At 44.9% G+C, this 5,139-nt stretch overlaps 1 non-coding gene across 1 annotated transcript; it reads left to right on the forward strand.

Annotated features, from left to right (window-relative positions):
- Positions 1-3,290: 3,290 nt before the first annotated feature.
- TRNAE-CUC (transfer RNA glutamic acid (anticodon CUC)) lies at positions 3,291-3,363 on the forward strand. Its single transcript has one exon. It is a non-coding gene; the product is annotated as a tRNA-Glu (tRNA).
- Positions 3,364-5,139: the final 1,776 nt, after the last annotated feature.

Here is a 5,139-nt window from a genome sequence, read left to right on the forward strand (position 1 = left end):
TTACATTGATTGATTTTTGAATATTAAACCAAGTTTGCATTCCTAGATAAACTCAACTTGGTTGTGATGTTTTATCTTTCAATCATCACTGGATTTGACTTACTAATATTTTCTTTAGAATTATTTTTGTCTATGTTCCTGAGCAATATAATATTGGCATGTAATTTTCTTTTCTCATAATGTCCTCGTCAGACTTGGGGAAAAGGCTACATACAGTGTCCAACTAAAACAAACATGTGTCTCCTCTTTTTCTTTTCTATAGAAGAGTTTGTGTGAAATTAGTGTTATTTCTTTTTAAATGCTTGGAGAACACCTAGTGAAATCCTCAGGGTCTCAGGTTTCCTTCCGGGAGGGTTTTGAATTGCAGGTTCAATCTCATTGTTAAGGTACTATCTAGACTTTCTATTTATTCTCATGCCAATTTGGTAAGGTATTTTTCTAGAAATTTGTCCATATCATCTAAAAGTTTTAATGTGTTCTTATGAAGTTGTTCGTGATACTCTCTTACTGCTGTTTAATGTCTGAAGGATCTCTGGTAACGTCTTTTTCTCACTCTTGACCGTGTTTCCTGTGCTTCTCTTACCACGATCAGTTTCACCAGCGCTGAGACTTGTAGCTTTGTTGATTCTTTCTATTATATTCCCTTTCTTACACTTTCTTTGGATTTGGTTTACTGTTTTCAAGCTTTTTGAGATGTTTACTTAGGTCTTGGATTTTCAGACTTTCTTCTTGTATGAAAGAATTTGTGTGAAACTGAAATAATGTGTTCTTTGACAGTTCAGTAGAACTTGCCTGTAAAGCTATTTGCACTTGCTTCAATTTTTAAAAAAAATTTTTTTCTTAATGTTTTTATTTATTTTTGAGACAGAGAGAGACAGAGCATGAGCAGGGAAGGGGCAGAGAGAGAGGGGGACACAGAATCGGAAGCAGGCTCCAGGCCCTGAGCCATCAGCACGGAGCCCGATGCAGGGCTCGAACTCACAGACTGTGAGATCGTGACCTGAGCCAAAGTCAGACGCTCAACCGACTGAGCCACCCAGGCGCCCCTCAATTTTTTTTTAAATATTTATTTATTTTGAGAGAGAGAGAGAGCCAGGAAAGGGCATAGACAGAGAGGGAGAGAGAGATCCCAAGCAGGTTCCGCACTTTCAGCACTGAGCTGGACGTGGGGCTCAGTCTCATAAACAGTGAGATCATGACCTGAGCTGAAATCAAGAATCGGATGCTTAACTGACTGAGCCATCCAGATGCCCCCCAATTTCTTTACTAGTTATGGAGCTATTCATTTTCTATTTATTCTTGGGTATTCATGATGTTATGGTTTCTAGGAATTAATTTGTTTTGTATAAGCTTTCAAAATTATTGACACAAATTTGTTGATGGTATTTCCTTACTCTTTAAACCTCTGTAACATTTGTGGTCGTTTCCTACCTTGTATTTTCTAATACTTCACTCCCCATTTCTTTCCTTTATTCTTAATTAGGCAGGCTAGAGTTTTGCCTTTTTTTTTAACTAGGCTTTTCAAAGAACTATTTCTTTTTTTTTAATATGAAATTTATTGTCATATTGGTTTCCATACAACACCCAGTGCTCATCCCAACAGGTGCCCTCTTCAATGCCCATCACCCACCCTCCCCTCTCTCCCAACAAAGAACTATTTCTTGGCTTTACTGATCTCATTTTATCTTTTTTTTTTTTAACTTTTAAATGTTTATTTATTTTTGAAAGAGAGAGAGAGCATGAGTGGGGAAGGGGCAGAGCAAGAGAGGGACACAGAATCTGAAGCAGGCTCCAGGCTCTGAGCTGTCAGCACAGAGCCTGACGTGGGGCTCGAGCCCATGAACTGCGAGATCATGACCTGAGCCAAAGTCGGATGCCCACCCAACTGAGCCACCCAGGCTCCCATCTCATTTTGTCTTTATTAATTTCTGCTTTTCATTTGTCCTTTTTACTTTCTTTGGTATAATGTATTCTTTTTCTGACTACATAATATTAATGCATAACTCATAATTTTTTTTAAGTAAGCCCTATGCCCAATATGCAGCTTGAACTCACAGAACCCAGAATCACATATTCTACCAACTGAACCACCTAGGCGCCCCCATAGCTCATTAATTTCTAGCCCTTCTTCTTTTCTCATTTAAGCACTTAAGGCTGTGATTTTCTCTCTAAATACCATTTTGTTGCATCCCCAAAGTTTTGATGAGTAAAAGTTTTACATTATTCAATTCTACTTTTTTCTTCTTCATTCATTTGGTCTATAAATTACCTGTGCGTTTGCTTGCCTGCTGTAGGTCTAGATTCAAATGCTTTAACAGAATCTCTTTTAGGGTTCCCAGGCTACAGAAGCCAGTTCTTTCTTATTAATATTCAAGCACATCAGTTACCCTCCGGCTTGGATGTGCCACGCACATCGAGTCATCTGTTTCCTGCTCTCTTCGTGAAAAGAGCCTTTGAGTCCAGCAGCCCCAGGGGAGCGCATGTAGGTGGGACTCAGGCTGACTCAGAAGGCCAGCCCTGGACAGCTCACGTCTGAGGTTACACCCTCCGGAACAGAATCTTGTTCTAACAACTCAACGGGTTCCGTGTGTGAGGTCAGGGATTTATTAATCAGGAAAAGTTAGACCTTTGAGGGTTTTACTCTTTCAATTCTGCCCTTGTCTTTGACCTGGAATCAAACTCACCGGTAACAAATATTTTCCAAATGCAACCGTGACAGCCACTTTCCTGGTTGATGTGTGCTAGGGGACAGGATGAAGCATCAGAATCATGGTCGTGAAAAGGGAAGTGCAGGGAGGGCAGGAAGGGTCTTAGGCAGGGTGAACCTCCTCTCTTGATGACCACTCCCTTTCAGGTTCCTACAAGGCTCCTACATATTGAGCAACAGAAAGGTAGTCAGTCACTGTTAATTGTGCCTAGTGCATTGACCTCAAGATAAAATTAAATCCATTACCAGCAAGTGGTAAAAAACTGCAAAAATAGCCAATATAAATGTCCTGAATATATTAGCCACACTTTCTTGATCATTTTCTCACTTAAGTTGGTGACTGTGGGCAAGTTAGTTAGTCTAAGGGTACTAGGCTACCCAGTGGCCCCCAGGATATCGGGTTCTGATCCCTGCAGTCTGTGGATGTTAGCTTATATGGCAAAGATCTTGCCAATGTTGTTAAATTAAGGATCTTGAGATGGAGAGATCATCCCGGATTATCGGAGCGGGCCCTAAATGTAATCACAAGTGTGATGAGAACCAGCCAGAAGGGAGCAAGACACAAAGACACAAAGACACAACTGCCTGGCTGGCACAGTTGGTAGAGCATGTGACTCTCAATCTCAGGGTCATGAGTTCAAGCCTCAAGTTGGACATGGAGCCTGCTGAAATGTGTTTATATGACACAAAGACAGAAGAGGAGATGGCAGTGTGACCAAACATTGGAACCGTGTGCCCACAAATCAAGGAATACCAGCAGCCACCAACGCGGGAAGAGGCAAAGGACAGATTGTCCCCTAAAGCCCCCAGAGAAAGTGTGGCCCACCTACACCTTGATTTCAGTCCTCCACCTCCAGAAGTTGAGAGAATAAACTTATGTTGCTTCCAGCCACATGGCCTGTGGTCATTTGTTACAGTGGCCAGAGGAAACCGACGCTGAGCCCAGGAGGAGTGTACCTGGTCCCCGTGGGAAGCCTGCAGCAGCTGCTCTGCCCTGTGGGCTCTTGGGGTTTGCCTCTGGCCAGATCCAGCCGATGCTCCCTCCCCTGTCAGAGCGAGCTTTCTTTTTTTTTTTTTTTTTAACATTTATTTATTTATTTTTGAGACAGAGAGAGACAGAGCATGAACGGGGGAGGGTCAGAGAGAGGGAGACACAGAATCTGAAACAGAGAGTGAGCTTTCTAAGCAGCCCGGGCCTGGCAGGCAGCCTCTCCAGAACCTCTGCCCCCAACAGCGCCCGGCCTCAGCCTCTCCTGATCAGCTGGGGGGAGCGACAAAATAAATACTGAGTGGCAAAACTCCGAGGCTCCTTCCAGTTCTGACCGATACGTCAATCACTCATCATTCATTTTCATTTTGTCACCACCCAACATTCAGAGGCACCAGGTCCTTAAGTCTGTGTGAGCCCACTGGTGCCTGGGCAGCATGGTGCTTGGGCGTGTGACCTGGGCCAGGAGCCCTACTTTGCTGGTGAGCTCAGATACTCTCCAGACCCTGAGAAGTCTGCGGGGCACAGAACATGGAGTCAACGGCCTGCAGCAGAGGCCTGGTGTCACCATTTACCAGTTGAGGGAGCTCAGTAAACCTCACCTTTAGGAGTATCAGTTTTCTCATCTGGAAAATGGGAACTCATACATTACAGAGAGATAAGAAGGAAGACAGGCAGGCCCATGGCTTCTAAGATACCAAACAGTTGAGGGAGGATGAAGCTGGAAATGCTATAGGAGAGGGCGACTCAGGAGTTGTGGGGGGGGGGGGGGGCGGGGCATAGTGTCACAGATCACAAGTCTGACCTCAGCAGAGAGTGGAAGAGAAGGAGAAAATGGGGGTGAGGACATGGAGTTGAGGGTCCCCTAGAATACAGAGAGAGGCAACTGTTTGTGCCCGGTGGAAGGGTCTATACATAAAGAGAAGGTGCCAAGGAAGGAGGGGCTGCGGGCCCAGGGAGGGTCTGGTGGTGCCTGGAAGAACATGGGTCCAGACTCCCCACAGGAGCACTTCCTTTGGGATATTCAGGGATGTAGAAGGAAAGGGTGACCCTCCATGGGGCACAAGGGTGTCTGTGGGCGTTGGACAGGGTGTGTTGAGTGGGCTCTGGGTAAGTTGTCGCTGCTTTTCTGACTCTCAGGGTCCTCTGCCCACCCAGTGTGTGCCCCTCCCCACCAGGGGCTCCAGCCCAGAAGGGGGCACCCCCTTCCTCCACCAGGGGCCCGACTGCAGCAGGGGATCGGGAAGTCCCAGTCTTACACTGAGTTTGATCTGGCCGCTTTAAACTGGGCAGGACTTTCAGTAACTGTGAATGTCCAGAAAGTTAGAGAACAACCTGAAGTGGATTCAACAGAACACCATTGAAAACAGGGGGCCAAAAAAATAGATTTACATTCACACCACCTAATGAGTTTATATTCCACAACAAATGTAGTTACAATAAT

The sequence above is a fragment of the Panthera pardus genome, unplaced genomic scaffold, assembly GCF_024362965.1.
Source record: "Panthera pardus isolate Hobbes unplaced genomic scaffold, ASM2436296v1 HiC_scaffold_24, whole genome shotgun sequence".
NCBI classification, from domain to species: Eukaryota; Metazoa; Chordata; class Mammalia; order Carnivora; family Felidae; genus Panthera; species Panthera pardus.